The sequence below is a fragment of the Giraffa tippelskirchi genome, chromosome 11, assembly GCF_054371585.1.
Source record: "Giraffa tippelskirchi isolate mGirTip1 chromosome 11, T2T-mGirTip1v1.2.pri, whole genome shotgun sequence".
Classification (NCBI taxonomy): domain Eukaryota; kingdom Metazoa; phylum Chordata; class Mammalia; order Artiodactyla; family Giraffidae; genus Giraffa; species Giraffa tippelskirchi.
The window spans coordinates 22,224,705-22,248,702 of record NC_137285.1 but is presented as its reverse complement, the minus strand read 5'-3'; the positions used below and the strand labels follow the sequence as shown (position 1 = coordinate 22,248,702).

At 43.4% G+C, this 23,998-nt stretch overlaps 1 long non-coding RNA gene across 1 annotated transcript in view; it reads right to left on the bottom strand.

Moving 5' to 3' along the window:
• LOC145526013 (uncharacterized) overlaps nucleotides 1–21,682 on the bottom strand; it is a 30,042-nt gene extending 8,360 nt beyond the window's left edge. Inside the window, exons 1-2 of the long non-coding RNA XR_014068592.1 lie at nucleotides 21,516–21,682; nucleotides 20,737–20,887 (exon numbers count right to left, since the gene is read on the bottom strand). This is a non-coding gene — a long non-coding RNA (uncharacterized LOC145526013). The remainder of the gene's footprint in view (nucleotides 1–20,736; nucleotides 20,888–21,515) is intronic.
• Between the last annotated feature and the right edge of the window lie 2,316 nt (nucleotides 21,683–23,998).

The following is a 23,998-nucleotide window of genomic DNA, read 5'->3' as shown; positions in this document are numbered from 1 at the left end:
GACCCCATGGGCTGCAGCCTACCAGGCTCCTCTGTCCATGGGGTTTCCCAGGCAAGAGCACCGGAGAGGGGTGCCATTGCCTTCTCTGGCATCTGCATCTAGCTGTTCCTAAAAATTACACCAACCTTAGTAAGTGACTGATTAATCTCCTGAAAGTAGCTCTATCTTCCAGGCCTGCTCTCCCCAGAAGCTCCTCTCCCAAAGACTATATATCTGTGTGTGTGTGTGTGTTAGTCACTAAGTCGTGTCCAACTCTTTGCAACCCCAATGACTGTAGCCCACCAGGCTCCTCTGTCCATGGGATTTCCCAGGCAAGAATACTGGAGTGGATTGCCATTCCCTTCCCCAGGGGATCTTCCTGACCCAGGGATCAAACCCAGGTCTCCTGCATTGCAGGTGGATTCTTTACCATCTGAGCCACCGGAGAAGCCCATCCATCTCCATACCAGCCACTATTAATGCTCTCTCATTGCACAAAGGAATGAAGGAAATGGCAACCCACTCCAGTATTCTTGCCTGGAGAATCCCGGGGACGGCGGAGCCTGGTGGGCTGCCGTCTATGGGGTCGCACGGAGTCGGACATGACTGAAGCGACTTAGCAGCAGCAGCATTGCACAAAAAGCAATGTGTCTCAAATTGATCAGTAATGTGACCCTAGCCACTGCTCAATTGTTTCAAAAGTTTTATCTGGATTAATACATGGAAGTATGCAAATAGAACCCCTTGAAAAGGTTTTGGATTTCTAAGGAGGACACCCTCCTCCCTGGGAGAATGTGCCTTTGATCTTAATGGTAACTTGAGTTGGGATTATAATAGGATAAAGTGGGTGGGATCTTTAAAAAAAAAAATCTAGGATTTCAGTGGTGGTCTATTGGTTATTATCCACCTGCAAAAAAAGTGCAGGGGACGTGGGTTCCATCCCTTGGCCAGGAAAATTCCACATGTAAAGGAGCAACTAAGCTCATGCGCCACAACTACTGAGCCCACGCCTTAGAGCCCACGAGGTGCAACTACTGAAGCCTGTGCACGCTAGAGCCCTTGCTCCACAACCAGATAAATCATCACAGTGAAAGCAGCCCCTACTTGCTGCAGCGAGAAAAAAGCCAGCACGCAGCAACAAAGACGCAGCACAGCCAAAAATTAAACAAGAAAACTTTACTTAGGGCTCTGCTATTCTTCCAGACCATAAAGAAGCACAAACTCTTCTTCCTGGGGTGGACCGCTGAGCTTTTCACTGTTAAGGTCAAGGCAGGCTCTGTATGATGTTTCTGGCCACATAAGAAGGTGTTTATTTCCCCTGAGAGTTGCTTCCCAATGACACAGACATCAATCATTCAGGACACACAGCCCTGTACGTGCCAGCTGGTGTCACGGGTTCTCCACAGGACAAGTCCCGTGGGTGGCCTGCGTCTTCTTTGGTCCCATGTTACCTGTCAGAACACTCCTGAGTCTTGCTTGCTGTCTTTCTCTCATCTCTTCCACTTTGGCAACACTGCCCTTCACTACATGGTTTACACTTCCATCACTCACATTTCTTCACAATAAGAGTGTCTAAAAATATTTCAAATAAAGAGGCTTTTTTTTTTCTTTTACAACAGAATCCACTAAGTCTTTTCTTATAAACACCTTTTTTAATTAGTAGATTTTATTTTTTAAGATAAATTTCAGGTTTACAGATAAAAAAGAAGAGCAGGAAATGTAGGAAATTCTCATCCATGACCACCCTCACATTGAAAAAGTTCTTTAGGGCATTTACTGTATTGTTGAAACTACACTGCACCCAGGGTTGATAAAATGCAGAGATCGCAATTTTCATGCTGTGCTCTCTTGGGAATAAGTTCATATCCACCCAGTTTGCAGCCCAATACATTCATTCTGTGAGCAGACATGACATCTCACTTGATAGCATCATCCAACAATAACCAACAAAAAGAGGCAATTATTTATTCACATCTCAAAGTGGATTTTACAAGGATATTAGCCAGGCATGAAATATAAATCAAAAGGAAAAAAAAAAGCACTTCTTATAGCACAGGTGGGGCTTCCCTGGTGGCTCAGACGGTAAAGTGTCTGCCTGCAATACGGGAGACCCTAGTTTGATCCCTGGGTTGGGAAGATCCCCTGGAGAAGGAAATGGCAACCCACTCCAGTACTCTTGTCTGGAAAATTCCATGGACGGAAAAGCCTGATAGGCTACAGTCCATGGGGTCGCAAAGAGTCGGACATGACAGAGCAACTTCACTTTCACTTTCACAGCCCAGGTGGGCTCAAATAAGTAACAGGAAGAAACAGAAAAAAAGACTAAAATGTTTAAAAGGTCTCATATCTTTGTTACTTTGGTAAAAAATTTTTCCCCCCTCACATAACCTTCTATCCCAGGTTAAGAATATTAGAATTCATCCTCACAAACCAAAATGATGATAACTATTTGCATTATTTTTTTCTTTTTAAAATATTATAACTCAATCTGTCATGTAATCAAATAAAATACATATTAAAAATTTACAGGTATTTATTGGGCAGGAATGCAGAAATGTCAGTAACAACATTATTGTCCAGGCAACAAATTAAGAAATAACCAAACTGAGTTATTTTCAAAGCTAATTTTCATATTGTGGGAAAGATTTTTCTTCCATAATTAAAATGAGTTGCATGAAGACAAGGTCCCCTCTTGCTGAAATGACTGTGTATTCGTGATGTCTGGAGGCTCTGCAGACATCTTGAGATCATGGGGGAGTCAGCCTACTGACGTGGTTGAATGAAAAGGCACAGAAAGCCACTGGATGGCAGAATTAACTTGGCTGCAGAATTAACCAACCATGGAACTACTCACCTCTGGACTTATAAGAGATAATAATCTCCTCTTTTTTCAACCACTATTAACCAAGTATCCTATCTTTTGCAACTGAAAGCAAGCTACAGAAGTAAAGGCTCTTTCCCCTGTATCTTTCTCTCAAGTTTTGAAACTGTTCAGCAGCAGAGATTCCCCAAAGTGACACAGTTTAAATGAGGTGGCAGTTTTCCAGTCTCTTTCAGTAGCTGTAATGGATGTTGAACTGAATATGGATCTCAAAATAGGAAGCATTAGACTGCTTGGTCACTTTCTCCTTTAGAAATAAAACTTGAAAAGGAGGCAGAAGACAACTCTGGATGGTGTCTGCTTTGGTCTTCTAAGAATGTAGCGTCTCTGTTTATACCCACTGGAAAAGGCAAGCTCTACCCATCATGCAATTCCTCATTCATTCGTTCAGTTAGTGAGTCGTTTACACAAAATAGTTTATTAAGCATTACTTTGTTTCCAACACTGGGAATTTAAAAGTGCTTACAGCCTAGAGAAACAGATAAGAGATTGTTACAAAATATATGGTGATAAGCACCAAACCCCAAACTGAATGACCTGTGAATTGACACTAATTTTAAAGCAGGTTTAGCCCATTGGGCTGATCACTTGAGCAGCCCCTAGAAATGCTTTCAGTGAATGGGAAAGACAAGAGGATTCTGTAGATGGCTTTTGCAACAGGGACCACAACTCATTTTGGCTGTTGGATGCTTTGATGTGAAGCTATCATCAATCACATTTTTTTCCACTTGCTTCCAGGTGAGCCCCCTCAACTCCAAGAATGACCTTCTAGACAGAGAAGAGATGTCCACCAGAAACTCAAAGTTCACCTGGGTTACTATTTTGAAGTCATGAGATATTTTCAGTCTTAGTAAGAGCCAGGAGGTACCCAGATGTTCAAGAAGCAAGATGACAAGTGTAAGCACAAGGGGCCAATGACTCCATAGCTGCCGTGACCCCAGCTTTGCGTGTCAAATTATATATCCTGCTTCATCTCTCTAACCATTCCTAATGTTTGCGTTTCAGTCCTCCACTCTGTGCCGCAAAACACGGTGATAACAATAGTGATACATCTAAAAAATACTGTTTTCAGAATCTTCTCTACAGCAAATGTGAACCCAAGTAACTTGCCACCTTAAGTCTAGTTAAATCATCTGGATATAAAAGGCCAAAGAATACCAGCCTCACACGCCTGCCATGAAGCCATTCAGAAGCTGTAGGACTGGGGCTTCCCTGGTGGTTCAGCAGTTAAGATTCTGCACTTCCACTCTAAGGGGTGTGTGTTTAATCCCTGGTCAGGGAACTAAGATCCCACCTTCTGCACAGTGTGGCCAAAAAGTAAAGAAGAAGAAGCAGAGGAAGCTGTAGGTGATTGACAGATCAGATAGATCTAACAGCTAGAAAAATCAGTAATGTTATAGTTGACCTGAACATCACAATTGGCTTGAACCAACTGGCTAATACTTCATCCAGCAATGGCAGCATACACACACTCTTCAAGCTCACATAAATACTCACCAAAACAAAACATATTCTCAGCCATAAAACACAGCTTAACAAATCAAATAAGAATAATAGAAATCATATAAACTATCCTCTCAGACCACAATTAACAAGGAATCAATTTAAAAATGAAGAAAATTTTAAATTTAATTTAAATTTAAATTATTTAAAAAGTATACAGATTGGAAAGAAAGAAATCAAACTCTCTTTACTTATAGAAGACATAATTATCCATGTAGAAAATGCCATATAATCGACAGGGAATTCTCTGAAGGAATAAGCAAGTACAGCTAAGTTGCAGGATAGTGGGTCAATATATAAAATTCAATTATTTTCTTATATGTCAGCAGTGAAAAATTGGAATTTGAATTAAATAAAATAGTAGAGATGTAAATTAGTATATTCAACACAGGAGCAATCACAGTATACATTTTTATACAATCTGATAGTACCGAGAACATTCTTTGGAATGCCAGAACCATACTGAAAGAGCACCTAGTAATCGCTTTTGTTCTTTTCAAAATCTTTGATAAATTTTCTTACCAGTGTTTTTCCTTGTCATCATAACTTATTTCCAATGATTATTTTGGATTAAAAAAGTATAGTATCAAAAACAAAGAAGAAGCTGTAGGACTGAGCTGTGCTGACAAACTATTAATAAATAGAGCACATTACCTATTACATTGAGGAGCATCATGCTACACAAGCACAATGATTCATTGTTTTGTCATCAAGCCTTGTCGACATCTCCCACCCCCTCAAGGGTTCCCGCTGTTCTGTGTGTCTGAGCTGCCACCACACAGGTGGAAGTTCTCTTAAATACAGCTTGTTTCTGTCTCCCAGGATTTTCCATTGGTCTTTGTCTCTGACTTTCACAGTCAGGTCTTTGTTTCTGCACTCTCTTCAGTATGCTCATGGGAAAATGTATCCAAATATCCCTTTGGTTCTAAACAGATGGTGAACTATGAGTTAAGAGCTGGTCCCTGGGGAAAGACAATCTTATGTTTCCCCTTTTCCTCTGGAGTTATGGGCAGGCTGACCAAAAATGGTTTTGTCTTTGAAAACAGCATTTTGTTTACTAACACCCTGAAGTAGGAGCTCTAGCATTTTGCTACATGTGTTCATTTTCTGCTTCAGAAAAATGATGGTGATGAGATAGATATGTCTGGCAGGTGTGGATGGGGTCTGTGGGGTTGGTTCTTCCTGTGAGGATGGAGATGGGTCCCCAAGAACTGGGAAGATTTGAGAGGCCACAGGGGCCCTGCAAACCCAGAGATGGCACCGTCAGGGGGACCAAAGAGGAAGGTGGGCTATGTTGACCACATTGAGACCAAACCAGATACCTGCAAGGCTACTGGCACTGCTTTCCTTTCCTGATAAATAAGACAAACATCAGGGGTTGGCTCCTTCTGAGAAACTTCTTGCCTTAAATATGGCTGTGATGCTTGGAATTCCAGCAACCATTCTGTGACCATGAGGGAAAGTCAGAGCCCATCAGGTAGATTGCAGGCCTAATATTTTGGAACACTGACACCAGAAGTTGCCTAGATCCAGACATCTTGCCATGTGAGCAAAATCAAACATGATCTCAAGTAGGTCAAGCCACTTGAATTATCTCTACTTGCAGTGAAAGCATTTCAAATAGACATCAGCAGTGTGTACTGGGTTTAAGATTATCTCAACATTCTGAGATTTTATCATCTAAAATTAAAAAGAAGATCAGATATCTCTTATATCCAGTAGCACTGGAAACTGATTCTAAGGCAATTCCCAATCTGGCAACTTGGAGAAGGAGGAGGAAGAAGAGATTAAAACACACAGTCACAGTGGAGGTGCTTTGATTTAGATGCTGGTAACAGTATCTAAAAGCCAGTCTATCACATTCTCTTCTTCCATCACAGTACTATGAAATGTAATCTTTCAACATTACTAACAAAAGAGTTCAGCCAAGGCAAGGAAATCCTACTAATGATGCAGTTTGGAGTATGATCTGAAATTCTTAAAAAGACGAGGCAGCCACTATTGGCTCCTTCCTCAAGTGACACTAATTATGCAACTAATTTAGGAACTAATTAATTATATAACTAAATGACACCCACATTCTTGAATCCTGATCTTTTGATTTCCTCATGTCAGTCCACTTTTTATAGACTCAAAAAAAGCAAAGAACAATGTTTCCTATTCTATGACTAGCTATAATTAACTCCCAAAATATCTGTCCTTCAGTCACATACAGCACTTTTTACAGTCATTGGGGGCATCACTGATAAAGTACACATTGGCACTGCATTCTAAGAACTCTTAATAAGGCAAGGCTTAGATGTTTCCTCTCCATTCAAAGTTCATTCCTCAGCCTGTGAGTAATGGTTGTATTTTTAACCAAGCTCAACCATTGCGATCAGAGATTCGAGATTGAGTTTCTTACAGAAAACAAGAATGAGCTGGGTTTTTCTTGTACACATATACATGTAGGCTGTCCTTTTTCTTTGGATCTGAGCCCAAACATTACAGTGCATTGTGCTCTAATTGCAATAAAATTTCTGACACAATATCCATTATATGCAAAATTTACATACAAATGGCGTACAACTGCTGCTACCCCTGGGTCTGTGGATCTACTGGTCAGCAAAGCCTCTTAGGGGCTTTATTAACATTCTCAGTGATAGAAATGCTGTATCTGATTCTATGGATTTTAGCCCTGCAATCTAGCCCTGATGCAATATAGAATCTGACTCTTCATGGCTTTTTTTTTTTTCCCACAACAGGAAATTGCCAAAATTAAGTTATTGAATTTATGCTGTAAGAAGCATTGGAAATATCTACCCAGTATCAATTTTCATCAAGCCACAAATGTACTTTTCCTTTTCATCTTGGTAGCTTACCAGCTAGGAGTCCAAAAGGGTGCAAGTTGACCACATCAACTTAGTGCAAAAGGGTGGTCCAAAAGGGTGCAAGTTGAAAACGTCAAAATACTGGCTGCTGCTGCTGCTAAGTCTCTTCAGTCGTGTCCGACTCTGTGCGACCCCATAGATGGCAGCCCACCAGGCTCCCCCATCCCTGGGATTCTCCAGGCAAGAACACTGGAGTGGGTTGCCATTTCCTTCTCCAATGCATGAAAATGAAAAGTGAAAGTGAAGTCGCTCAGTCGTGTCTGACTCTTAGCGACCCCATGGACTGCAGCCTATCAGGCTCCTCCATCCATAGGATTTTTCAGGCAAGAGTACTGGAGTGGCGTGCCATTGCCTTCCCCCAAAATACTGGACCTTGGTCCAAAAGGGTGCAAGTTGAAAACGTCAAAATACTGGCCAACAGCTGTTAAGTCTAGGCCAGAAAAAAAAGGGATGGGAGGTGGGTGGAGATACTCCTCTGGTAGTCCAGTAGTTAAGAATCCACCTGCCAATGTAGGGGACATAGGTTTGATCCCTGGTCTGGAAAGATCCCACATGCCACAGAGCATGTAAGCCCATGCATCACAACTACCGAGCCCGTGAGCCCTAAGGCCCATGCACTGCAACAACAGAAGGCACCACAATGAGAAGCCCGCAAGCCACAACTAGAGAGTAGCCCCTGCTTTCTGCAACTAGAGAAAGCCCGCATGCAGCAATGATGACCCAGTGTAACCAAAAGTAAATAAAAATAAATAGATAATTTTTTTAAGGGATAGAGGAGGGGAAAGTGGGGAGGACTCTACAGTAGAAGCTGCATTAAGAAGCCCTGGATGAAAAGCCCAGAAACTTCCTTCATGAGATAATCTTCCCTCCTGTCTCCCAATTTCAGGAGGAACCTTGGCAATCTCACAGACTCACAGAACTGATGAATGACAGGCACTGCCAAGTCCCCATCACCTTTAAGACCAGCTGCCTTCTATTTCCATATAGGAAAAACATCCTTTTTGAAGGTGAGCTGAACTGAGGTGCACATCATACAAGCCCAGTTCAAATACCACTGAATTTCCTTGTGCCTCAGTGGAATTCAAGTTTCAAAAGTTATTTCAGATTTTTTTGAGAAATTAAAAAAAATTATTAACTCAATTAAAAAAGTAGCAATTAACCCTTGTGTGTGTGTGTTAGTTGCTCAGTCTTGTGCAACTCTTTGCAACCCCATGGACTGTAGCCTGCCAGGCTCCTCTGTCCTTGGGATTCTCTAAGCAAGAATACTGGAGTGGGTTACCATTCCTTTCTCCAGGGGATCTTCCTGACCCAGGGACTAAACCTGGGTCTCCCTCAATGCAGGCAGATTCTTTACTGTCTGAGTCACTGCTGCTGCGGCTGCTACTGCTAAGTCGCTTCAGTAGTGTCCGACTCTGTGTGACCCCATAGACGGCAGCCCAGCAGGCTCCGCCGTCTCTGGGATTCTCCAGGCAAGAATACTGGAGTGGGTTGCCATTTCCTTCTCCAGTGAATGAAAGGGAAAAGGGAAAGTGAAGTTGCTTAGTCGTGTCCGACTCTTAGAGACCCCATGGACTGTAGCCTACCAGGCTCCTCCGTCCATGGGATTTTCCAGGCAAGAGTACTGGAGTGGGGTGCCATTGCCTTCTCCGGTCTGAGTCACTAGGAAAGCCCAATAAATCCTTGTGTTAATATAATTAAAAATGACTACTTTTCAAAACAAGCAAGGTGATAAGAGTGGTATAGTTTTGCATTTTAGCCAGTCTCTCACGTCTGGCTTAACAGAAGATGGCTAGATTCTCATATCAGTTTCTGTATTCAATCTGTTGCAATATCATACAGCTTCTGGAAAATACCACAGTACACACAGTAAAGAACAAAAGTGAAAAAGCGAATAACATTTTTGCTGCTGCTATTGACAATGATGATGAAAGAATCTTAGGGACTCCAAGAGTCCCTAAAGCTCTTATCGAGAACCACTAATTATTTATTTATTTGTTTTTATTGATATACAGTATTATATAGGTTCAGTTCAGTTCAGTTCAGTCTCTCAGTCATGTCTGACTCATTGTGACCCCATGGACTATAGCACGCCAGGCTTCCCTGTCCATCACCAGCTCCCTGAGCTTGCTCAAACTCATGTCCATCGAGTCGGTGATGCCATCCAACCATCTCATCCTCTGTCATCCCCTTCACCTCCTTCCTTCAGTCTTTCCCAGCACCAGGGTCTTTTCCAATGAGTCAGCTCTTCCCATCAGGTGGCCAAAGTATTGGAGTTTCAACTTCAGCATCAGTCCTTCTAGTGAATATTCAGGACTGATATCCCTTAGGATGGACTGGTTGGATCTCCTTGCTGTCCAAGAGACTCTCAAGAGTCTTCTCCAACACCACAATTCAAAAGCATCAATTCTTCAGTGCTCAGCTTTCCTTATAGTCCAACTCTCACATGCATACATGACTACTGGAAAAACCATTCACAATTTTTAAGGTTATCCTCCATTTATAGTTATTATAAAATATTGGCTATATTCCCTGTGTTATGCAATATATCCTAGCAGTTTATTTTACATACAATATTTTGTAGGTCTTCATCCCCTACCCCAATCTTGCCCCCCATTCCCTCTCCCCACTGGAAATCACTAGTTTGGAGAACCACTGCCTTAGATCAACATCATTCCATTGATTAGCAGCATCCTCTGGGTATAACAGGCCATTTATCAGTGGTCTCATGCCCATGGTGTGGGAAAGCCTTTCCTAGGAGGCTCTGCTTAGTTCAGGTTCACTTAACACCTTCTGCCTTGTATGTTTCATTCAATCCTGTGGCAACTTTGCCAGAAGAAGCAAATGGCCTGTTTTTAATGCTTCTAAACTGGTTCCACCAAACCTTGGTGAAAAGTGTCAAAACCAAGGCTTGAAGAAATTGTGTTACATTCAAGATGTAACTGCTGGTAAGCGAAACCAGAATACAGGTTATACAGTCACGGAAGATAATCATAGACTAGCCTCCACCCCTCAAGAGCCTTCTTGATGGTTTGGCTGAACTGTGTCTGTGGTTCACATATTAATTCTCTTCATCTTCCCTAATGGAGGGAGAGATCCAGGTATTCCAGATCTTAAGGAAAAAGATACTGCAAAGAGATGAATTTCAGGAAGTGAGAGGGTCCTTTTTTTCCTTGCTAACACTTTCTTCCACACCTGTCCTAAAGGGAACTCCCTAACAAGAAAATTCAAAGTCCAGACCAGGATCCTGTGCATCATCCCTCTGCCAGGCAGAGGCACCAACAAATTGACCCATCTCACAACTAAAATCTGCCCTCTCAAAATCTTCAAATCAGTGGGAAATGATTATGAAAAAATTCAGAGATAGGACAAGACCGGGTGCTCTGACTTGGAGAAACTTGAACTTAATAAGATTTATCAAATCATATTTTATTCCTTCCTATCACCAGGTACCACAGCATATGAGTTGACTGTAGATCCAGAAGCTGAAGAAAAATCCCACAAAATGTTTGCCAAATATTTACATGTCACGAAATGTTCTTAGCCCTGGGAAAACTCAAGTAATTCAGGCATCCTCTCTGCCTGGATGAAGCCGACATTCTAGTGAGGGCCACTGATACTAAATAAATAACATATAGGAGTATTTCAGGGAGTGATGAATGCTATGAAGAAAATAAAGCTGGGTAATGAGAGAGAATGACTGGGGTGGGATTTCCTTGGAAAACTCTTTAGAAAGAGATGATTAAACTCACTGATGAGGAGAAACTAGTCGTGCAAAGACAGAAGAAAATAACATTCTAGACCAAGAGAACAAAAGCAAAATGTCTTGAAATAGGAACCAGCTTGGTGATCCACAAAACCCACAGAAGGCCCTCATGGCTGGAACACGGGAGGAAGGGGATGGGGTGTTATGAGCCCAGATGAGGGAAGTTAACAATGTTTGGCGAAGGATCTGAGTTTGCGAGCACTCGGTTTGAATTTTCTTCATGTTCTGCCACTACTCATCTATTCGCAATCAAATCCTTCTCAAATTAGCAGAGAAAACATTGGCTTCTCAATTTGACACCTGGGCAAAATTTCCAACATTCAAAATTTCTACAATTCAAAAAATGAAGTCAGGGGGCTTTCCTGGCGGCCCAGTGGTAAAGAATCTGCCTGCCAAGGCAGGAGACACAAGTTTGAGCCCTGGTCCGGAAAGATCGCACATGCCATGGAGCAACTAAGCCCGTGCGCCACAACCACTGAGTCGGTGCTCTAGAGCCTGGGAGCCACAAGTACCGAGGCTGTGTGCCACAGCTATGGAAGTCTGTGCGCTCCAGAGCCTGTGCACCACAAGAGAAACCACTGCAGTGAGAAGGGCATGCAGAGAGCAGCCCTGGCTCACTGCAACCAGAGCAGCAAAGAAATCCAGCACAGCCCGAAATAAATAAATTATTTAAAAAGTTAAGTCAGATCCCAAGCAATTCAAAATGATCACTCTGCTGACTCCATAAAATTTCTTTCCTCCAGAGAAACAGCTCCCAAGATTGATCCCGACATCCCAACCCCAAGAGCAGGTGGAAAAAAAAAACCTTCAGCCAAACCCCACAGACTACAAGTACGCTATAAAAGTTTTGATTCCCATTTATAGAGAAAGCTCCAATGTTTTTATTAAGCCTGAAATGCAAGCACATTACTATGTTGAGAACAAAATCACCGCTAAGGACCCTGGAGGCTCATGCAAGATTTTTAATATGGTATTTCAAATTTAATTCAATTCAGCAAATATTTAATGAGCTCTAACAAGCTGCCAATCTTGAGTCAGGGATGGAGAAGCAACCAGTCAGCAACTGTCTGCAAGGAGCGCATAATCAAAGGATGACACAAATTTAAATGATAAGTTCTAGTGTTTTGAATAAAATATAAAGGGGACGAAGAAGGGAGTGTGAACAATTATTTGCAAGGCTTTGTGGATTTAGACTGCATGGCTCAAAAAATGGTGCCAAGTAGCATAATTAAAATATAATTAAAATATATAATTTCATAATTAGGGATTTAAATTATAATAGTATGTAATACACCATCTTCTTTTCATTCATTAAGTGGTCTTTGCAGTCCTCTGTCTAAATGACACTGAATAACAGTCAGTGGAGCTACCACACTAAACAGAACACAACAGAAGCAGAGGAGCTTTTTAATGAAATTAATAGAGATAAAGTTATATTCCATTTATAGAAGAAACCCAATTGTCACCAAACAATACCCCTCTAATCAGGAAACAGAAATCCTTTTGAGGTCCTCAGGAAGCAGCTGTCTTTATCTCCGACTCTGGAATTCAGAGCCTCACTTCTGCCTCTACCCAGAGGTGAGTTTCTTTCAGCAATCATGAAACAGAAAAGTGAGTCACTCAATCGTGTTGGATTCTTTGCATCCCTATGGACTATACAGGCCAGAATACTGGAGTGGGTAGCCTTTCCCTTCTGCAGGGGATCTTTCCAACCCAGGAATCGAACCGGGGTCTCCTGCATTGCAGGTGGATTTTTTACCAACCGAGCTATCAGGGAAGCCCCTGAAACAGAAAACAAGATCCAAATTCGATATTTGGTCTCTTTCTACTTCATCCCACGAGCGGGAGGAGGAGGGGGTGGATTTGCTCCTTCTGTGCTTTGAGCCTCTCTCATCTCCCTCCGCACACAGGGATCTCCCAGGAAATACTCCTGCCACAGGGCCTTGACACTTCAGGGCTTTGTGGCTTCATCTGTAATCCTTTCCCTGGACCTCTCTGTAGCTGGCGTCTTCCTACTGTTCAGGCCTCTGCTTCATCTCTTTTCTCTTTTAAATTTTATTTATTTATTTATTATTTTTGCCTGCACTGGGCCTTCGTTGCTGTGCACCCAGGCTACTCTCTGTTGCAGTGAGCGGGATTTGCATTGCAGTGGCTTCTCTTATTTCGGAGCCCAGGCAATAGGGCTTGGGCTCAGGAGTTGTGGCACACGAGATACAGTTGCCCCAAGGCATGTGAAATCTCCACCGACCTGGGATCAAACCCTGGCATTGGCAGATGGATACTTAACCACTGGACCACCAGGGAAGTCCTGCTTCATCTCTTAACAGAGCTGTCCTTCCTAGAGGATGTTTTCTGGATACATTCTCCTCCCTGCTAATGGCTATCACCTAACACTGGGGCTTACTCTTATCACTTTCTACCATTTGAAATTAGCCCGTGGATTTCTCTACAGTTTTGTTTAGAGGCTGACCTTCCTGATTCAGTGTAAACACCTTGAGTGTGAGACCTGGTCGGCCTTGGTTAGTGCGATATCCACATGGCCTAGAACTGAGCCTTAAACAGAGAAAGCCCTCCAGGCTCCCCACACTGCATAAGAGAAACCAAGGCAGAGGAGTGAGGTGGCTAGTTCGGAGTTGCAGAGCTGGAGGGTATGGCTCTAGGATTCCTTCCCAGATGGTCCTAACCAGTGGGCTGCACTGCCTCTCACTCATGCCCAAGTGAGAAGGCACTCACAGAAGAGGTAGGGTGCCAGTCTTGTTGGGCCAAGCTGGGAACTATGGGAGTGTTAGTTGCTCAGTCGTGTCCCAACTCTTTGCGACCCCATCAGGCTCCTCTGTCCAAGGGATTCTCCAGGCAAGAATACTGGAGTGGGTTGCCATTCCCTTCTCCAAGGGATCTTCCTGACCCAGGGATCGAACCTGGGTCTCCAGCATTGCAGGCAGATTCTGTACTGTCTCAGCCACCAGAAATACACCTGCTCTCTTAGCACCAGGCTGCCAGTATATATGGAGAGATCAGGAGGGCAGAAGCTCACTCACAAGAGAAGGTGGACTCCATGACCATCCATGATATTTTAGCATTTTGATTCACTTTTGTGGTAGACAATGTCCCCCAAAAGATGCCCATCAATTAATCCCTGAAACCTGTGAATATGTTATATCCTGTGGCAAAGGGATCTTTGTAGATGGAATTGATGTTAGAGACTTCAAAACAGGGAGATTTATTCTCAGTTATCCCCGAGGGCATGATATAATTTCATGGATGATTAAAAGTGGAAGAGGAAGGCTAAAGAGTCAGGTAGAGAGACACAGTAGCAGGTGAAGAGGCAGGAGAGATTGGAAGCATGGGAGGAACCCAACTCACCATGGTTGGCTTTGAAGATGGAGGAAGGGGACTCTGACACAAATAATGAGAGCATCCTTTGGAAGCTGAGGACAGTGATCAGCCAGCCAAGAAACAGAGACCATAGCCCACAAGAAACAACCTGAATGAGCAAAAAATTTACTCCGGAAGGAAAGCAGTGCTGCTGACACCTGAATGGGACTCAGATTAGACTCTTTTTCTTTTTATAATACTTTAAAAAAAATATTTATATGTTTATCTGGCTGTGTCGGGTCTCAGCTGCGGCACACAACATCTTTTTTGTGTCATGTGGGATCTTTCACTGTGGCGTGTGGACTCGGTAGTTGCGGCAAGCGGGCTTAGTTGCTCCGTAGCATATGGGATCTTAGTTCCCCGACCAGGGATGGCACCTGTGTCCCTTGCATTGGAAGGTGGATTCTTAATCAGTGGACCACGAGGGAAGTCTCAGGTTGGACTTCTGACCTGCAGAACTGTGAGGCAGTGAGCGTGTGTTGTGTTCCGGTGTTATGGCAGGAACAAATGACTAATGGAGATTTACAGAGAAAATACTGTTTAGCCTAGAGGACAGGGTTGGTCAAGCTTTGGGAGACTCATGAGTCACTACGTGTATCTCTGTAAGGAGAACAGCAGGGGCTGCATCAGATGTGTTCATCAATGAGCTGCAACATGTTTGGTAGGTCAGGAACATTAAAAACAGACAGTGCACTGAACCCCTTCTCCTCTGAGGGCACTGCCACAGATGGGCCTTCCTGCCTTGGAGACATCCCAGGCACAGGCTTGTGTATGAAAGTGAAATTTACTCGCTCAGTCATGTCCAACTCTTTGGGATCCCATGGACTGTAGCCTGCTAGGCTCCTCTGTCGGTGGAATTCTTCAGGCAAGAGTATTAAAGTGGGCTGCCATTTCCTCCTCCAGGGGACCTTCTCAATCCAGGGATTAAACCCAGGTCTCCTGCACTGCAGGCAGATTCTTTACTGGTTGAGCCACCAAGGAAGCCCAGGCTTGTATATAATTAACCATAACATCAAAAGAAAGCACCCCAGAGAAGGGAGCCCAATATGTTTCCTGTGAGCTCAGGCTCCTGGTATCCTGTTCCCAGAAACCATCCAGCCTGGAACCCCACAAGGATGAAAAGCTTTTAGGAGTTTTCAAGATGCTGAAATAGGCAGAGTTGAAATCCCAGGAAGTGGAACTTCCAATCCCATCTTACTAATGCCTCACAAAGAGGAGTGGACCTTTACCAGCTTATATTCATCAAGCTAAGCTTTGCTTATCACCCCAAGCCTCCTCCTCCAGGAAGGCTCCTCTGGTTTTCCAAGTGGATTGCACTGTCCTCTTTCTTCTCTTTCTTAGGTCACTTGCTGTCCACATCACTTCCTCTGGGGCTTGAACAGTAGCTTGGAGGGTCAGAGAACTCCCAGTTCAGAGGTTTCCATCTCGCTTGCAGCTGCCATGGAGGTTCTCTGCTGACTTATGCTGACAGACAAGTCTTCTTTGGTTCAGTAAGAAAATTCTGATGCCTTCTATGGAAGCTCATTAGTACTGCTTCATCTCATTCTATAACTCCGAAAATAGAATGTTAAATTCTGCTATCATATCTATTTCTGGATTCATTTATTCAAAAACCACATTTTTGCCAAGGGAAGACTATTTGTTAATTTACACATTTGCCCTCTCTCTACCTCTAAAGAATCTGTGAGTTTCATGAGGGTCAGGATTATTTATCAGAGAAAAAAATAAAGAGAGAGAGAGTAGAGAGAGACAGTAAACAAAAGGGAGGAAGGGAAGGAAAGAAGGAAGGAGTTAAGAGAAGGGAGGGGGGAAAATTAACCAGAATTTGCACATAAGAGATGGTCAGAAAAATACTTGTAAAATGAAAATCGCACTCTAGCCAACTCTAGGAACTACACAGCTAGGTGGACAACCCCCAAAGGAGTCAGCGATTAACAGATTCCTTGAGTCTGAATCAGGAATCTTGAACCACTGGGGCTGACCATCAAGGGGCTGGCTTAGGTATCTAAGCCTCATTTATCCTAATTTCTGATGATGAAGAAGTTGGGGGCCAGTTGGTCCAAGGGCAGCCATTGCTCCTGGTTCTAGATATAGTTCTGGTGATGCACAGACCAGATCTTAAATAACACCGAGTCACCGTGTGAGACAGCTATCTCCTTCAAGTTCTCCTTCAACCCTCTGCACTGAGACATCAAGGAGAAAGTCTAACCCTTCTCTAACACCGGCTCTTCTCTGAAAGAGAAAGACAGCGGGCCTCCAGTCCAGGCCCTTTTGTAGGTCACAGTACCTAGGTGGAATCCAACATTGTTTCTTTGCATATGTGGTATTTATATTTATGATTATCTCTTCTTTATCACAAGCCAGTTTTCTGTTTATGGTGGTGGATGTCAAGTTTCCTTTTCAGATGAATTTATATGTTTTTTCAAGTGAGCTGACTTAAAGATAAATGGTAAGCCACTAATTACACATGGAGTGCATATCATGGTTAAGATTAAGAAGATGGCCCATCCTTGATACAGCAAAAAAAGAAGACCATCAAAATGGTGGATGGTTGCCATACGGAAACATATGGAGACCTCCCTGGTGGTCCAGTGGGTAAGACTTCGCCCTCCAACATATGTACGGGGTGTGGTTTCAATCCCTGACTGGGGAGTTAAGACCTCACAGGCCTCAGGGCAAAAAAATCAAAATGTTAAAAAAAAGAAGCAATATTGTAACAAATTCAATAAAGACTTTTAAAATGGTCCACATCAACAACAACAAGAAAAAATCTTTAAAAAGAAGAAAAGAAACACAGGACAAAGCACATCAGTATATCTGAAATGATAACTCAGCTCTAATGACAGACAGGAGGAAGAAACCTTTCCCAGAATTAGACAAACACTCTAAAGGCCCCATGCTCATTATAGTTTTATTTGCTGTATCACCCATTCATTCTGGTGTTGACAATCCCACATACTTTATTTTTGGATCAGAGTCTTACACTACTAAATTCAACTGTTCACCCAATAAATATGTATTGACCACTGAGAGGACATGTGCAAGCCCAAAGCTACACAGATAGTTTAGGGGTGATTGGCATTCACATCTTTGTAGCCAGAATTTGGCCCTCACTCACTCCAAACCTCTCTGCCCCAATGTCCTATGAGATTCCTCAGATCTGAAGGGTCCCTCTGTGATGGGAGGAAGAACTGTGATTAGAAGTCAGGAATGAACTTCCCCAGGATCTCTTTCAAACTTTCTTGGTACCAAGACCAATCCAATCCCAATGCAATGTTGCCCAGCCCCCACCCAGAACCACACATGTTATGGCCAGTGTTGAAAGCTTCTCAGGACATTGTCAGATTCAGGTACCGACACTTAACCTGAAACCAATTACATGGGGGGTTTTTGTTGGTGGTGGTGGTGGTTTTTAATATCTATTTATTTGGCCGCTCCAGATCTTTCGTTGGGGCATACAAACTCTTAGCTGCACTATGTGAGCTCTAGTTTCCTGACTAGGGATCAAACCCCCCCTGCATTGACAGCCCCCGGACCACTAGGGAAGTTCCACCAATTATACGTTTTGGAAGAAGAAATTAAATTCCGCCTGAAATGGGCAGTTGTGAAATTCAAACTGAAACAGCGATGTAACTAACATGTGAGCAGAAAATTCACGATATAGAAAAATGGCTCACAAACATATGAAAAAGGGTTCAGACTAACTTATAATTAGATGAAGTTTAAAACAACATCAAGATACCATTTCTCACCTAACAGACGCAAAAATTAAAAAGCACGCCAACACATTCTGTTGGCAAGGCTGCAGGGAAACGGGCATTCTCGTGTGTGGATGGCAAGAGTTCCAGTTGGCACCATCCTTCTGGAGGGAAATTGGTAATACTTAAGAACACTCCACATGTACTTATATTTTGACCCAGAAATTCCACTTCTAGGAAGTCACCCTGAAGATATTCCTCCAAATAGATACAAAATCCATGTACACAAGTTTACTCCTTATAGCACTGTTTGTACCTACAAAATATTGGAAACAATAAAAAAGAAAATTCCTATGTAGGGGAGGGATTGAATAGCTGGTGGCAGTATATCTATATTATACAGCTATAAAAAAAGAATAGAGAGGGGGGCTTCCCTAGTGGCTCAGTGGTAAAGAATCCGCCTGCCAATGCAAGGGACGTGGGTTCAATCCCTAGTCCGGGAAGATCCCACATGCTGTGGGGAAACTAAGCCTGTGCCCCACAACTACTGAAGCCCATGTGCCTAGAGCCTGTGCTCCACACGCAACAAGACATTCCACTGCAACAAGAAACCTGAGCACCGCAACTAGAGAGGAGCCCCTGCTCACCGCAACTGGAAAAGGCCCACACACAGCAATGAAGATCCAGTACAACATAAATAAATAAATCTTAAAAAAAAAAAAAAGGAACGGTTGTGGGATGTTAACAACAGGGGAAGCTGAGTAGTAGTGTAGGGCTAGGCAATCCTTAAAACTTCTGGTATAGTACAAGAATATTTTCCATTTAAACTGAGCAGACACACAGTCAGCCAGACTTCAGACTGAAACATTCAGATTGAACCTTCAAAGTAAACCTTTAAATTCTCCTTGCATTTCAAATACCGAAAAGACAAGTAAAGGCGAAGCAAATCTTAAATAAACTTTAATTATGGATAGGTTTATGACATCTCCTAAAGACTGATTTACAAGAAATTTAAGACTGTGTCCTCTCTCTCTTGAATCATGTGGCACATCCCTCCGGGAATTCTAGGAGGTTTAGACTTCTGGCCCCTCATACCTCAAGCAAAACGTAAGACAAATTTTGTCTGAAAGCTTATATGGAAAGTCATAAACATCAGCTGGCAGATCCTCATTTTGTCACAGAGCCAGCTGACCACAAAATGCTACATCAGAATTTAGAAACACGTTATGAAGCCACAGGGACGTAAATTGATAAATGCCTCATGACTGGACAAGCTATCCTCCCTCTGTTTAATCTTAAAATTCAGTGCAGTAGCATCAGTCTTCTTTCCATCACTGGGTGTCACAACCGATGTCCATGTACTGAATGAGAAATGAAGCTCTATTTGGTCCCATATTTCCTAAGATCGCTTTCACACTTGTCACTACTCTGACTAGGACCCCAGGAAAGAACTAAGTGCAGAGTTTTGGAAAGAGAGCCAGAGACCATGGTGTGCACCAGAGAGAAGCTTCTGGGTGAGTATCTCCCAACCGGGCAGTGCCAACAATGCTGGCTCTGTGGGAGGCCCAGAGAGAGCTTCAAGGGCAACACTCATAACCTTCTGGAATTCAGTAATTCACCAGCACCATGAATTCTTAGTGACCAATAATCTCCTCTCTAGCTCTATAAATCTGTCATTTCAAGAACTGTTAAATACATGGAAACACAGGACATATGGCCTTTTTTTGGTGGGGGGATAGGGCATTCACTCAACAGAAAACACTTGAGATCAATTCAAGTTGTTGTATAACAGTCCATTCCTATGGATGTTCTTCGTGTTAACTATGAACTTGTTAAAGAACATGTGGATTGTTTCCAGTTTGGGGTTATTATGAATAAAGCTGCTATCAACATTCATGTACAGATTTTAGTGTGGATACAAGTTTTCATCTACCTGGGACAAATAAATGCCCAGAAGTACCATTACTGGCTTGCATGGTAAATGTGTGCTTGGATTTTAAAGAAAGTGCCCAACTATTTTCCAGATTGGCTGCACCATTTTATATTCCCACCAGCATGCATGAGAGAAGGAAAGAGCCTTCTGGACAGGAGCTGGTATCCTCATTCAGACAGGAGTTCCAATCCAATGACACAGTCTGACATTAGAAAAGCACAACAATTTGCCCATGATGCTTGGTCTTCCTAATCTATTTTTACAGCATAGAGAAAAATCTGTTCTTTAGAACAGCTCAGGCAAATTATATATCTCACGTGGGCTCTTGACTTTCAACTAAAATTAAACTTATGCATTTGCTTTAAAGGATTTAAAACTGACATTCAGCTCAGAAATACAACTTTCTTCCAAAGGAAAAATAGTAGCCCATAATGAAGGCTAGTATGTACAATCAGCAGCCAGTTAGCTTTGAATATACATTGTTGTTGCGTTGCTCTTGTTTAGTTGCTCAGTCATGTCCGATTCTTTGCAACCCCATGGACTGTAGCCCACCAGGTTCCTCTGTCCACGGGATTTCCCAGGCAAGAATACTGGAATGGGTTACCATTTCCTCCTCCAGGGGATCTTTCTAACCCAGGAATGCAACCCTCATCTCTTGCATTGGCAGGCGGATTCTTTACCACTGAGCTACCAAGGAAGCACTTGAATATAAGTAATGATGCATAACAACTCACCTCTGGATTGTGAACTTGAGCTCCTCAGAAGACACTGTGGCTTCTTCTAGGAAGGCAATCTCTGCTCTGAGGATGGGACACATCACAGGAAGAGAATTCATGGTGAGAACAATCTTTGTAAGATGTCAGTGACCTCCACGGTCTTCGACGGCTAAGCAGGAGGATGAAGGAAGGAAAAAGAAAGATGCTGTGCTATATCAAAAAGCAGTTTACAAATGAGGCTGAGAAATCTGAGCTACTTTTCATTAGATGTCATATAAATGTGAAAATAATTTGTTCTGTCACTTGCAAGCACATGACTCTCCACGGTACATGAGTAATGCAGCTGCATCCTTGGTGAAAGCCTGCATACTACAGAGTGTAAGGTGGAATTTGCATGAGTGTATAATTTGCATATGGCTAAAATGTATTCGCATGGCCTATTCTATCCTCTTCTCTCTCACAGAGTTCATTTTCTGAGAACAGCCAGGACCCTGGACCCACACATCTCTTCTTTTTAAATCTCATACCCCTTCATCTTTGGGTAAATCTGCCTTGGGGTCCAGGTCTCTGCCGACTTAGACTCTCAGCCTCTGGACCTCAGAGCTGGGATCCGTTAACGTCCAACTAGTAAAAGGGTTTGGTTAAAGTCAGTCACAGAAATTAACTCAAGGACCCTCCTGAGACACACAGCAAAGGGAAAACCCGCTCCAAGGAGAAAATCTGATGCTAATGCAAGAAGCTTGGAGACCAGTACCCGGGGGCTGCCTGAGCCCACACGAGAAAGGAGAGAAACCCACCCAGATCTCGCAGTCTGCTCACAAGTTGAGAGGAGGTCTCGCCAAAGCCAAGGATCTTCTGTCCTGCCATCTTAGATCTGGGGCCCAGAGATTCCCCTGAAGCCCTGCCCTGAAACCAACACTTGCTTCTCATTGGGCAGATTGCGGTCATGTGACCATTCCTTTCTGCAAGGGTGTCTGGGAAATGTATTTTATTCTAAGCTGGGCGTGTGTGTGTGTGTGCGCGCACGCGCGCGCGCATGGCGGGAGGCGATGGGGTGGGGTGCACTCAATCGTGTCCCACTCTTTGGGACTCTATGGACTGTAGCCCACGAGGCTCCTCTGTCCACGGGATTTCCCAGGCAAGAGTACTGGAGTGGGTTGTCATTTCCTTCTCCGGGGGATCTTCCCCACCCAGGGATTGAACCCGAGTCTCTTGCGTCTCCTCCATTAACAGGCAGATGCTTTACCACTAGCTGCCACCTGGGAAGCTGGGCGTACTGACAGGCAAACACTATGTGGATGCTACAGGTAAAGAAGAGAGGAAGATGGTTACAGGTAGAGTAACTGTTGGGCCTTCCTCGTGGCTCAGCAGTAAAGAATCTGCCTGTAAAGCAGGAGACCACCTGCGATGCGGGAGAGGAGGATTCAATCCCCGGGTGAGGAAGATTCCCTGGAGAAGAAAATGGCAACCCACTCCAGTATTCTTGGGAAATTAGTCTGGGAAATTAAGAAACAGCCCTACTAGGAGGTAATCTAGGAGCCTTACTAGTTTAAAATGGCTCCCCGTTAGGAGCAGGGAGAAATGGAGGACAATTTTGCTTTTCATTATATCCCTTTCTGGATAATTGATGTTTGACGCTAAATAAATCGCATGTAGTCCCATGAGCTGAGAGAACTTAGCAATACTTCAATTCCATGTGCGGTTTCAACATGCAGTTTCCCCCCTCTTGGCCCCGTTTGATAATTACACTTGATGTATTTGTTCTAGTTACCCAGCAATTTTCTCTGATCTGGATTCCTGGTTGACTTGAAATAGAATTTCTCAAAGTGTTTCTTTCTTTCTATACGGTCTCCTAGAATAAAAATATCCATCTGCAGTGGAAATGTATATGTGGGGGGGGGGGCGGTAGCATTAGAATAGTGATGAAGAAATAACTTTCTCAAGATGAGGACTCTTGTCACCGAGTGTTGGCTGGACCGATTGTGGAGTGACTCTTTCAAATAGCAGATCTTAGAAGACTGTTTCACCTGACCTTGGCACCTTATTTTATTTTTTTCATGTAAGGGCCTGCTTAATTGAGGATAAATTTCAGGGACACTACACAGTCCATTTTGTTTAAACAGCTTACAAAAATCCATTCTCTTCATACAAGGATATCAATTTCTAGAGTCTGCAAGTATGGGGTCAAAATTACTCCTGAAAAGTACCCTACATTGCCCATAAAAAACAGAATGATTTCACCTCTTAGTAGATTCAAAATAGCCAGCTTTTTCTCAAGTGTTGTGTTAGACTGTTGTTTCTTTGGCCCATCTGTATATGAACCTGAGTTTCAGCACATTAAAAACAAAACAAAAATGATATATACACACACACACATAACACATGCACACACACACATAGACTGAAACCCCTTTCAAGACTAGGCTGACAGAATTTCAAGTTTCAAAGAGAATGCATTTCTCTTGAATTTCAGTTGTGCATAAGAACTTCTGAAAAGCAAATGTAACTTTTTAACATCAGTTGGCAGTGTGTCTGTGTTTCTATCATAGTGCTTCAAGCCCAGCTTAAAGAGTCTCAGGAAAGAGAGAAAAAAAGATTCCCATTAAGTTGAATTTGGTTTTTTGAACATCAGGTTGCACAGGGGCTGGAGTGGAACCTGGGCCCGGAAGCAAGACTCAGAGATGCTCTGGCCCCACTGACAGTTTCACACATGTGGCCCCATAGACCCTTCACCCCAGGGCAGGCAGCAAGAAAAACACATTTTCGCTTTTTGTCCTCCTGCATCCCCGGACCCTGGCAGAAGTTGCGCCCTACCCAGAGGGGCTAAAGCCTGGCTCCTAGCTAGTCCCTAGAGCCACCGAAGCCAGTGCTGAGCAAGAAAGAGCGCTTGATGCCAGCTGTGCCTGGAGCTTGACGATCACTCTCCTCGCCCCACCTGCCTAATCCGCACGGTGACCTCAGCCCCAAGGTGCAGTGTGAAAATAACAATGGTGTATCACCAGCTGGTCGGCTAGCCAATGCTCCAGGCTTTGAGCTGTGTCGGAGGTCCCATGATTCTACTCCAAGAGGCAGCGCATTCCCCTTGTGGACAGGGAACTGGGGTGAAAGGTTTCAGGTATGGGACCCCTGGGAAGCCCTGTTCGGTTGCAGCAGCCACCAGCGTCTTTGGGCCCGACCAGCTCCTACCTGCAACTCCTAAATCACATCGGACCAAATCTGGGGTGTTAGGAGGAGCCCCCGAATTCTGCCAAGCTCGGGTTTGAAGTAGCTGAGTTGTGAG